Source organism: Lampetra planeri, chromosome 81 (genome assembly GCF_965212315.1).
Source record: "Lampetra planeri chromosome 81, kcLamPlan1.2.h2, whole genome shotgun sequence".
Classification (NCBI taxonomy): Eukaryota; Metazoa; Chordata; class Hyperoartia; order Petromyzontiformes; family Petromyzontidae; genus Lampetra; species Lampetra planeri.
In genome coordinates, this window is record NC_136185.1 from 812,446 (window position 1) to 826,008 (window position 13,563).

General features: G+C 41.7%; 1 pseudogene; it reads left to right on the forward strand.

The window, feature by feature from the left end:
- Positions 1 to 13,563, forward strand: part of LOC144738285 (uncharacterized) — a 59,207-nt pseudogene that overhangs the window by 18,972 nt on the left and 26,672 nt on the right.

Consider the following 13,563-nt stretch of genomic DNA (forward strand, 5'->3'; position numbering starts at 1 on the left):
GAACCATGTGGTGTGTGTGTGTGACGTGTATCACGGGGTGTGTGGGTGTGTGCCTGGGATGTGTCACGGGGTGGGTGGGTAGTCTGGTGATAGTGGTCATGGTTGGCAGCGATCCACGACCACAACAACCACCCCTACTGTGTGGTGGACATGCCACCACAAAGCAGCACGCGGCGGAGGAGTGAGGTGATCGCTCTCGCCACGCGAGCAAGGCCCGCTCGCTTCCTCTTCTTTCCCTGCATCAACAACAACAACAACCGCCATTCGCCACTAAGTGGCGGTGACGCCACCACGACGCTTGTGCCAGGCCACGTGCACCTTGAGGCTACCACGTGAAGTGTCGAACGCCCGCTGGCAGGAGGTTACGGGGCAGACCCAGCAGGTGCCACGGGTCGACTGACCGAGATGACCGAGATGACTGGCTGATGCACCACCTGTGCCCCCTACTGTACCAACTTGCTGTGCTTTAGCCACCCGGCGTTCCGCTCGTTTTTGTGAGCGTCGCTCCTCCGCCCTCCGTTGTTGTTAGAGGGCGACTGCCTCCAACTGCCCAGTAGCGTCCTTCACGAGCCTGCATCACCACCTCCACTACCTGCACCTCCTCCACCTCCTCCTTTGTCTCGTCCTCCATCTCTTCCGTCGTGAAAATTATTTTATTATGTTTTATTTTTATTATTTTATTACTTCCCTTCTACGTGACTTTACCGAAAGAACCATGAAGATGAATCCCTGCAGTTTAGAGGACATTGTCGGGTGAATATTAGCAAATTCACAGGAAGCACGGAATTATGCATGGAGATGTATGTAATTATTCAAACAGAAGTGTACAATTACGCAGTATAATGTGCATACGTATTAAGGTTAAATTACAATGGCCAGATTCGCTAAGCTATGTTGCTACATATGCGGATTGTTAATGTAAAAAATTAACAATTGAATGCAAAGTCCATGATAGGCCAAGTCGAGAACAAAGGATTTGGATGCTAGAGGGGAGTTATAAGGGGCTTAAATTTAGGCCTCAAGACCATTTCGAGAGGGATTTCACTGTGGATAGACGCGCAACTCCTCGCTCTGCAGATTACCCTTCTCCTGCGAGACCCAGCCTGGCGAGCACGATTGCCTGGCGACTGGGAGAGTTCGTGGCGATCTCTTCAGACGGGTTACAGGGACATCGACACGCCGTGCATCAACAAGTAAGTGTCTTCGTTAGTGGATAAAACTGGTAGTTGCGTGTAGCCCGACTTACGAGACGTTACTGTGTGTCGGTTAGACGTTAGTGAGAGTTTGCTTTTTGGCGATTTGAGACAGACATCCACGCAGCTTAGAGGGTGCCTTTAACTCTCAACAACACCCGCGACTGTTACTCTGCTCTGAAGAATCAGTCACATGGAGCAGATACTCTCTCCACATCGCCACGCACACACGGGCCAGAAGCCGTTCAATTGCTCTTTGTGTGGGAAAGGATTTTCATGGAAATCAAATCTTCACAGGCACCAGAAAGCACACTCGGGCGAGAAGCCATTCAAATGCTTTGTGTGTGGGAAGGCATTTTCACTGAAATCAAATCTTCACACTCACCAGAAAACATACACGGGCGAGAAGCCATTCACATGCTCTGTGTGTGGGAAGGCATTTTCACAGAAATCCCATCTTAACAGACACCAGAAGACACACACGGGCGAGAAGCCATTCAATTGCGCTGTGTGTGGGAAGGCATTTTCACATAAATCACATCTTAACAGACACCAGAAAACACACACGGGCGAGAAGCCATTCAGATGCTCTGTTTGTGGGAAGGCATTTGCGGAGAAATCAAATCTTAACAAACACCAGAAAACACACACGATCGAGAAGCCATTCAATTGCGCTGTGTGCGGGAAGGCATTTTCACGGAAATAAAATCTTCATAGTGACCAGAAAACACACTCGGGCGAGAAGCCATTTCATTGCTCTACGAGGGAGAGGACATGTTCATGGTCATCATCCCGAAACAAGCACCAGAAGATCCGCAATGATAGGGAATTGAAATAAAAATGTAGAATTTAAAGTGCTGCAATGAGTCCTGATAAAAATGCATCTTTCTAACCTTTGCAGGTGGATCCTGAGAGATGGCTGGATGGAATGGAGTGGCTGGAGACTCAAGTGTATTGAGTACATCTGTTAACTGTTGCATTGTGTATATTCGCGTCTCTAAGATATATTTTTCAGTGATTTCCAGTACTCCGAGCTGGAGTGTTGTTGTGAATGCTCTATAATGTTTTCAGATGAAAGTCTTCCTTGTAAGTTCCAGAAGTGTTAACTTACTTCAGGATGGAAATAATTTTAATACTTCGAAAGATACATTGCTTCGTCTGGTAGTTTGATCATCGGGGCTGTTAAATGGCTGGTGCTTATGCTAGAAGGTGGCATGTGTTGTAATCTTCTCACAACAAATGATGTGAGCGTGCTGTCTTGTTCATTCCAGACTTTGTCACGTTAAGGTGGTGCTTCGTAGTCCTATCAGATTACTTGTTGATGTGGTGTGATGCGCAGTGGTTGTGTGGTGGTTCAATTTCTAATTTTACTCTCGTGGTTAAGCGGTTTTGTTGAGCTAAAGTTGGAGAAAAACTGTGATCACAACTTTGCTCAATATTTTAAACATGTTCTTTATTTTATTTTTTCATTGTGTAATAAATAAATATCTTTAATAATAGGTTTCAGAGTGTGCGTAGATTGCACGTTCGTTGTTCTTGTGTTTGATGGCTTGGACTTCTGGACGAATGGCTTCAGTCGAAAAGGACGTCAATGGGGAAATCGACGTTTACGTGTTAGATTTTAAGAATATGTTTTAACTGTTGAATTCCTATTGGGAAATAATTTGCCTAGTCCCTTCCTGTTTGAGCAAGCGTTTTAATAAAGATTTCGATACGAGTGTTAACGTGAATTTTCTTCCAGATTAATAAAGACCTGAATTGTTTTTTAAAGATGACTGATCGTACGTTATTTCAACCATATCCTTCCTTAAAAAACACGGACGAGTAAACACACAAGTGTGCTTATAAACACGACTGTCTATACAGCGGTGTGCATTCACACACGAGTGTGCATGTGTTTCTACGCGTTTTAACTTTAATTTACTTGCAGAACAATAAAGACCTGACATGTTAAAGATGACTAATCGTCCATTTTTGCTACAATGTTCATAGCGAACACGTGTGGAGGCGAGTTTCAGGTGAAGCATCTCCAGCACACAAGTTGACCCTCACCTGGCAGCATCGTGGCTGTCCGCTGATCACACTCATGACGTCACACTCATGACGTCACACGCACGAGCTGTAGGGGCGGGGCTCTGTCCGCTCAGTGGCGCTGTTTTCATTAATTTAGCACCACGAGCGGGGAGTCTCATCCCTGTAGTTCCCTGTTGTGGTGCCGCATTCATCATCACGTTGCCCCTCAATTCTTTGTACGACACAATATGAAAATAAGTTGTGTGTTCCACTACACATACTTACTCGAGTACACATATACACTCCCTTGTACACACACCCACACACGAGTGGGCATAGCAGTGTATATACATAGACGAATGTGCATACATATACACACGAGTGTGCATATACAGCGGTGTACATACAGATATGCAACGCAGTGTACATAAACACACGAGTGTACATACAAAGCATTGTACGTCAACTAGGATTGCGTTCCACTGCGAACACGCACGTTTGAACCTACATACATATGCACACAAATGCATGTACATGCACACACGAGTGCTCGTCTTGTTGTAGTGTTTCCTATGTTATGGTTCATGGTATACGCAGACGTACAAAATGTGCACTTCACACCTACGTGCCCTTTGCCCATTGATCGTGATGATGATGATGAATAACATGTTACGTGATGTAACAGAGAAACGAATGCTTACAATTGGAGCAATAAATATACTCAACGAGTTTTGATTAGGATGGTGCGGTTAAATAGCTATTCCAATCCATTGAGATTGCACATCCAGCAAATTATAATGCGACCACAATGCGATCCTAATAATTATAGTGTAATTCTAATCCCGCACCCCCAGTTCGCATATACGTCCCTAGTTTCGTAATTAAATATATATGCATACATATGCATACATCTCAGTATAGTTGGATTATAATGTAGGAGGACATAGAAGGAATCTAAATCGACTTATATGCATCCTCGGTGGATGCATGAGCAACCACCACTCCTCGACTCCTGTTGATTGCGAGGTGAGCCCACGGTAGCCTGGCGCTTACAGCTTTCTACACCTTACGCCACGCTCCCACGTCCCCTTGATTCGTTTGTTTTTCTCTGAAGAAGAGCCCCCTGTTGTTTGGCATTCCCCTGCCACGAGTAAAGTTCTGTAAAAATAATCTGCTACTTCATCGGCGGTGCCGGACGGTAACGCTGTGGTGGATGTGAGCAATGTCCTGGAGGGAAGGCTCGTAGCCACCACAGAGGCCCACGAGGTCTCTGGACGTGTGCGAGGCGCTGGTAACCTCTCCATATTCAATAAAATTACCATAAAAACACGTCCAAAATATTAAACACATACACTCGATTTAAAGCTTTCGTGACTGCAGGGATTCATCTTCTTGGTTCTTTCGGTAAAGTCACGTAGAATGGAAACAATAAAAATAATAAAATAAAACATTATATTATTTTATTATGTTTTATTTTATGATTTTTATTGTTTCCATTCTACGTGATTTCACCGAAAGAACCAAGAAGACACATACACTCGAGTTTAACACGTTGGATTTCGGGACCAATATCATCCATAATAGAGGTTTTGGGGTTAGATAGCCGAAGTATATGAATGTGTCGTTAAAATAATACATTAGATAAATGCATACTCACAAAGGGAAGCGTACTTCAACAGGGATTACCATTGGTAGGGCGATTTTAATAAACACAATAGACAGGAAGGACACGTTCAAAGGGGTCGCATAATGCACACGCATAATGTACGTGGCCTCAGTAATCCCCTCCCCCCCACCCCCACATTGTGCAAGAGCGCAGCTGCGTGGTCAACACATCTACGCTTCTATATAATTTAGTTTGTTTAGTTTTAAACCGGTCTCCTATCTCTTAACATTGCCCCATAGACTTCCTAAGGGAACCGGTTCCCTATCTCTCAACATTGTCCGATAGACTTCCTATGGGAACCGTTTCCCTATCTCTTAACATTGCCCGATAGACTTCTTATGGGAACCGGTCCCCTATCTATTAACATTGCCCCATAGACTTTCTATGGGAACCGGTTCCCTAACAAAACAGTAAGACTTCACAAATCTGTCTGTCGCCTGATGAAGCTAGTTGTAATTACTGGCGAAACGTCGTACTCAGATTGTGAATGTTGTGGCTTGGCTCTCCAACACACCGGTTAGTGCTGTACTAGTGACGCATTTCCACGTTCTGTTTACGTGACAACCCTTACTAGTTGGCTGTGTAGGGTGGTGGCGGGTTTCAACGACACATTTACATATTTACGCGATCTAACCCAAAAACCTCTAATATGGACATTTAAAAAAAGAAACATGCTTACAAGCTTTAACATTCAGACGATTATTCAAAGTTTATTAAATAAATTATGATATAACACAATCGTTGTCTATAACCACCCCGCTCAACACGAGTGTCCTTAAATACATTTAGAAAACAAAGTCAGTACAGCAGTTTGCAGCACATTACAGGGTGAATATTAGCAAATTAACGCGAATTATGTGGTGAGATGAATATATGTATTCAGGCTTAAGCTCAATGGCAAGATTATCAAAGCTCTGTTGCTAGATATGCAGATTGTAAATTCCAAAAATAACAATTGAATGTAAAATTCATGAAATGCAACGTCGAGAACTTAATCTGTCATCAATGCAACATCATTCCAAACGACCCCACCATTCGTGTGCTGGTGTCATTGACCCAATTCGATTGATACCTGTGACTTACAGCTTTCCACACCTTACGCCACGCTCCCACGCCCCCTTCATTCGTTTTTTGTTTATCAGAAGGAGGCACTCCCTGTTTTTTTCCAATTCCCTGCCACGAGTAAAGTTTTGCAAAAACAACCCCCTTCCTTCATTGACGGTGTTGGACGGTGACGCTGTGGTGGATGTGAGCAATGTCCCGGAGGGAAGGCTCGTAGCCACCACAGTGGTCCACGAGGTCTTTGGACGGGTGCGAGGGGCTGGCAATCCCTCAATAGTCAATGGAATAACCATAAAACACGTCCAAAATATTAAACACGTGCAAAATATTGAACATTAACAAAATATTGAAGACATTCACACTGGTGTATATACACACCGAAGGTCGTATGTTACAGACTATAAGGTGACGATTGTTTTTTTTTGCGTCGAAATCGAACTGGACATCAGCATTTTGATACTTCAGACTGTATGTCGATGTTAAATCCTCTAAACTTGCATCAGTTTAAAGGACATTGTCGGGTGAATATTGGCAAATTAACACGAAGCACGGAATTATGCATGGATATGTAGATCTTTATTTTAATGGAAGCGTACCATTATGCAGTGAGATATGCATATGTATTAAGGTTAAATTATAATGGCCGGATTAGCTAAGCTATGTTGCTACATATGCGGATTGTTAATGTAAAAATTAACAATTGAATGCAAAGTCTATGATAATCCAAGACGAGAACAAAGGATTTGAATGCTAGAGGGGAGTTATAAGAGGCTTAAAATCAGACCTCAAAACCATTTCGATAGGGATTACACTTAGGTTAGACGCGCAACTCCTCTCTCTGAAGAGTACCCTTCTCCTGAGGGACCCAGCCTGGCGAGCACGATTGCCTGGCGACTGGGAGAGTTCGTGGCGATCTCTTCAGACGGATTACAGGGACATCGACACGCCGTGCATCAACAAGTAAGTGTATTCGTTAGTGGATGAACTGGTAATCGCGTGTGTAGTTGGACTTACGAGGCGTTACTGTGTGTCGGTTAGACGTTAGTGAGAGTTTGATTTTTGGCGATTTGAGACAGACATCCACGCAGCTTGGAGGGTGCCTTTAACTCTCAACAACACACGCGACTGTTACTCTGCTCTGAAGAAACAGTCACATGGAGCAGATACTCTCTCCACATCGCCACGCACACACGGGCAAGAAGCCGTTCAAATGCTCTGTGTGTGGGAAGGCATTTTAACATAAACAACATCTTAACAGACACGAGAAAATACACTCGGGCGAGAAGCCATTAAATTGCTCTCCGAGGGAGAGGACATGTTCACGGTCATCACCCCGAAACAAGCACCAGAAGATCCGCAATGATAGGGAAGTGAAATCAAACGGTGAAATTCAAAGTGCTGCAATGAGTCCTGAAAAAAATGCATCTTTCGTTCCTATACAGGTGGATACTGAGAGATGGCTGCTGGAATGGCTGGAGAGGTAACATTTTGAGTACTTCTGTTACCTCTTGAAGTCCTGGAATATGCATGTTTGTGTCTCTGTTAAATCAGTTAATAAGGTACGAAATTTTATTTCCGTGATTTCCAGTACCCCAAGCTAGAGTGATGTTTCGGCCACAACGCAAGCAGCCGTTGTCAGGTGGAGAATAGGTCTATCAAGTAGACAGAGTCATTCAAACTCAGAGTCATTCAGACTCTGTCTACTTGACAGACCTATTCTCCACCTGAAGATGGCTGCTTGCGTTGTGGCCGAAACGTCGTGAGAATTATTATATATATATTTTTAATATTTTCCTTTTACGTGACTTTACCGAAAGAACCAAGAAGATTAATCCCTGCAGTCATGAAAGCTTTAAATCGAAATAGAGTGATATTGTGAATGCTATATAATGTGTTCAGATGAACGTATTCCTTTTAAGTTCCAGAAGTGTTCACTTATTTCAGGATGACAACAATGTTATACTTCTATAGATGCGTTGCTTCGTCTGGTGGTTGTATCATCGGGACTGGTAAATGTGTGGTGTTTATGGTCATCTTCTCACAGCTAATTGCGTGTTAAAGTTTATTCTAGACTTCGTCACGTTAAGGTGGTGCTTTGTAGTCCTATCGGACTACTTGTTGATGTGTTGTGAAGCGCAGTGGTTGTGTGGTGGTTCAATTTCTAATTTTACTCTCGTGGTTAAGTGGTTTTGTTGAGCTAAAGTTGGAGAAATACTGTGATCACAACTTTGCTCTATATTTTAAACATGTTCTTTAATTTTTTTTTATCATTGTGTAATAAATAAATAACTTAATAATAGGTTTCAGAGTGTGCCTGGATTGCACGTTCGTTGTTCTTGTGTTTGATGGCTTGGACTTCTGGACGAATGGCTTCAGTCGAAAAGGATGTCAATGGGGAAATCGACGTTTACGTGTTAGATTTTAAGAATATGTTTTAACTGTTGAAATTGGGAAATAATTTGCCCAGTTCCTTCCTGTTTGAGCAAGCGTATTAATAAATATTTTGATACGAGTGTTAACGTGAATTTTCTTGCAGATTAATAAAGACCTGAATTGTTTTTAAAGATGACTGATCGTACGTTATTTCAACCATATCCTTCCTTTAAAAAAACACGGACGAGTAGACATACACAAGTGTGCTTATAAACACGACTGTCTATACAGCGGTGTGCATTCACACACGAGTGTGCATGTGTTTCTACGCGTTTTAACTTTCATTTTCTTGCAGAACAATAAAGACCTGACATGTTAAAGATGACTAATCGTCCCTTATTGAAGAAGGGAAATAATAAAATAATAAAAATAAAACTATAATTTTTTTATTAAATAATTTTATTATGTTTCATTTTAATTAAATAATAAAAGATTACATTTTAAACATAATAAAATGACTTCATAAATTTATTTTATTATTTTATTATTTCCCTTCTACATGACTTTACCGAAAGAACCAAGAAGGTTAATTTACTTGCAGAACAATAAAGACCTGACATGTTAAAGATGACTAATCGTCCCTTATTGCTACAATGTTCATAGCGAACACGTGTGGAGGCGAGTTTCAGGTGAAGCATCTCCAGCACACAAGTTTACCCTCACCTGGCAGCATCGTGGCTGTCCGCTGATCACACTCATGACGTCACACTCATGACGTCACACGCACGAGCTGTAGGGGCGGGGCTCTGTCCGCTCAGTGGCGCTGTTTTCATTAATTTAGCACCACGAGCGGGGAGTCTCATCCCTGTAGTTCCCTGTTGTGGTGCCGCATTCATCACCACGTTGCCCTCAATTCTTTGTACGAAACACACACCCACACACGAGTGGACATAGCAGTGTATATACATAGACGAATGTGCATACACACCGCTTTGTACAAACAAACAGCTACACTACTGTTCTCCAAGTGTACTTACACAGCAGTGTAAATACACACACGCTTACAAGCGATACCATTTCGATTATCAATAAAAGTGTATGACAGCAATCGTAATAATTTTCGTGGATTAAATTAAACAAATCACCTTGATTGTTCTGACGCGCTCATATCAACACAAGTACTTCAATATTTTTATAAAACAAAGTCAGCACGGTATAAATTTGCACCTCAAAGTCCAAATCACAATTTTAATACTGCATTTCCCTGGTAACGCCTTTGAACTGGCATCAGTTTGCAGCAAATTGCAGGGTGAATATTAGCAAATTAACGCGAATTATGCGTTGAGATGAATATACGTATTCAGGATTAAGCTCAAAAGCCAGAATCCACAAGTAATGACTAATCCCCTATATGCATTTCCCATAAATATGCTAAATTCCTATTGATATGCAAACTCTTGGAACCTCCGAGTTCAACCAGTCTACACAACAGAGGCTCATTCCTAACAGCGTTATTCAGCCGCACCGAACCTCACAATAATAATATCCTCCCACCCTCAACCAGCATATATACAAGGACTGTTTTCTTGAAATTTCTCTTACTTGATACAGCGATCGTGCTGTGACGGTTCCACCTGAAGTCGGAAGCTTGTGTTGCCTCCGAAACGTCGTGAGAATTATTTTATTATGTTTTATTTTTTTATTTTATTATTTCCCTTCTACGTGACTTTACCGAAAGAACCAAGAAGATAGAGAAGCTCTGTTGCTAGATATGCAGATTGTAATTTCCAAAAATAACAATTGAATGTAAAGTTCATGAAATGCAACGTCGGTTGTTTAGTTACTGCAGCTACATATATACAGTAGGGTGGATAGAATAATAAATAGTGTAATATTACACTATGTATTATTATAATATTCTATTATTCTAGGGTATAGGGTGGTGTATAGTAATACAGTATATAATTTAATGTTGGGTTTGTCTATGGCAGCATATAGTACGGGGTAGACCTGTGTGCTGTAAGGGAAAAAAGTTTAGCTGGAAGCATATTATATTTTTTGCGACGTAGAATTGGTATGTATTACTTACTGTTAGTAGCTCAGCGTATTGGAGAGTATATTTAGTATACTGATGATACTATGAAGTTTATACTTTATTTTTTTACGTGGTTGTTTAGTTACTGCAGCTACATACTATTAACATTCCTTCCCTTTATTAATGCTACCCCTACCCCCTCCCTTTGATGCTGCTAGTCCTGCATAATGCACGGGCATAAGTACAACTAATCACATACCTGCATTTCCCATAAATATGCCCATAAATATGCTAAATCCCTCTTGATATGCAAATTATTTTGTCAAGGCGACCTTCCCCCCCTTCCAACCCAGCTTAAATATACGCTCCAAGCATTGTGCTGTTTCATTCAGACGCTGTCTCCCCGACAGACCTGGTCTTCACCTGATGACGGCTGCTTGCGTTGTGGCCGAAACGTCGTGAGAATTATTTTATTATATTTTATTTTATTATTTTTTATTGTTTCCATTCGACGTGACTTTACCGAAAGAACCAAGAAGATGAATCCCTGCAGTCACGAAAGCTTTAAATCGAAATTTAACTGATCGTTCGTTATATCCTTTCTTTCAAAAAAACTCGGACGAGTAGACATAAACACACGAGTGTGCATATACAGGGGTGTACATACAGATATCCAACGCAGTGTACATAAACACACGAGTGTACATACAAAGCATTGTACATACACTAGGATTGCGTTCCACTGCGAACACGCACGTTTGTTCCTACATACAAATGCACACAAACGCATGTACATGCACACACGAGTGCTCGTCTTGTTGTAGTGTTTCCTATGTAATGGTTTATGGTATACGCAGAAGTACATTGGAACAATACATTTACTCAACGAGTTTTGATTAGGATGGTGCGGTTAAATAGCTATTCCAATCCATTGAGATTGCACATTCAGCAAATTATAATGCGACCACAATGCGATCATAATAATTATAGTGCAATTCTAATCCCGCACCCCCAGATCCGTCCCTAGTTTCGAAAATAAATATCTGCATACATATGCATACATCTGAGTATAGTTGGATTATAATGTAGGAGGACATAGAAGGAACCTAACTCGACTTATATGCATCTTCGGTGGATATGAGTCGAGTTAGATTCCTTCTATGTCCTCCTACATTATAATCCCACTATACTCGGATGAGCAACCACCACTCCTCGACTCCCGTTGATTGGGAGGTGAGCCCACGGTAGCCTGGCGCTTACAGCTTTCCACACCTTACGCCACGCTCCCACGTCCCCTTGATTCGTTTGTTTTTCTCTGAAGAAGAGCCCCCTGTTGTTTGGCATTCCCCTGCCACGAGTAAAGTTCTGTAAAAAGAATCCGCTACTTCATCCGCGGTGACGGACGGTAACGCTGTGGTGGATGTGAGCAATGTCCTGGGAGGGAAGGCTCGTAGCCACCACAGAGGCCCACGTTGTCTCTGGGCGTGTGCGAGGCGCTGGTAATCTCTCCATATTCAATGAAATTACCATAAAAACACGTCCAAAATATTAAACACATGCACTCGAGTTTAACACGTCGGATTTCGGGACCAATATCATCCATAATAGAGGTTTTGGGATTAGATCGCGGAAGTAAATGAATGTGTCGTTAAAATTATACATTAGATTACTTGTTGATGTGGTGTGATGCGCAGTGGTTTATGGTGGTTCAATTTCTAATTTTTCTCTCGTGGTTAAGTGGTTTTGTTGAGCTAAAGTTGGAGAAATACTGTGATCACAACTTTGCTCAATATTTTAAACATGTTCTTGAACTTTTTTTAATCAATGTTTAATAAGTAAAATAATTTAAAATAATAGGTTTCAGAGTGTGCGTGGATTGCACGTTCGTTGTTCTTGTATTTGATGGCTTGGACTTCTGGACGAATGGCTTCAGTCGAAAAGGACGTCAATGGGGAAATCGACGTTTACGTGTTAGATGTTAAGAATATGTTTTAACTGTTGAATTCATATTGGGAAATATTTGCCTAGTCCCTTCCTGTTTGAGCAAGCGTTTTAATAAAGATTTCAATACGAGTATTAACGTGAATTTTCTTGCAGATTAATAAAGACCTGAATTGTTTTTAAGATGACTGACGTTACGTTATTTCAACCATATCCTTCCTTAAAAAAACACGGACGAGTAGAAATACACACACAAGTGTGCTTATAAACACGACTGTCTACAGCGGTGTGCATTCACACACGAGTGTGCATGTGTTTCTACGAGTTTTAACTTTAATTTACTTGCAGAACAATAAATACCTGACATGTTAAAGATGACTAATCGTCCCTTATTGAAAAAGGGAAATAAAAAATATAATAAAAATAAAAAAAAAAATATAAAAAATTTTTAATTGGTTTATTTTTATTAAATAATAAAATAAATAATTTGAAACAGAAAAAAATAACTTTACAAAATTATTTATTTTATTTTATTATTTCCCTTCTTCGTGACTTTACCGAAAGAACCAAGAAGGTTAATTTACTTGCAGAACAATAAAGACCTGACATATTAAAGATGACTAATCGTCCCTTATTGCTACAATGTTCATAGCGAACACGTGTGGAGGCGAGTTTCAGGTGAAGCATCTCCAGCACACAAGTTGACCCTCACCTGGCAGCATCGTGGCTGTCCGCTGATCACACTCATGACGTCACACTCATGACGTCACACGCACGAGCTGTAGGGGCGGGGCTCTGTCCGCTCAGTGGCGCTGTTTTCATTAATTTAGCACCACGAGCGGGGAGTCTCATCCCTGTAGTTCCCTGTTGAGGTGCCGCATTCATCACCACGTTGCCCCTCAATTATTTGTACGACACAATATGAAAATAAGTTGTGTGTTCCAATACACATACTTACACGAGTACACATACACACTCCCTTGTACACACACCCACACACGAGTTGACATACACAGTGCTGAAGAAAAATGAACGAATGTGCATCCACCCCGCTTTATACACACAAAGATTAAGATCCCCCGTATAGTCTTAACAGACGGTATGGGCAAGTGCTGTTAGCGAGCACCTATGAAGGCCGCAACGGTACACGAGGGGGTGGGTGGCCAGCACCACGCCCGACCGCCTTTGTCTCCCCAGTGGCAATGTTTACACACCGCACCAGGTACTCATTTGAGGCTGAGTCTACCTAGGGGAGGCCCGGGACCGGTTCAGATAATCGT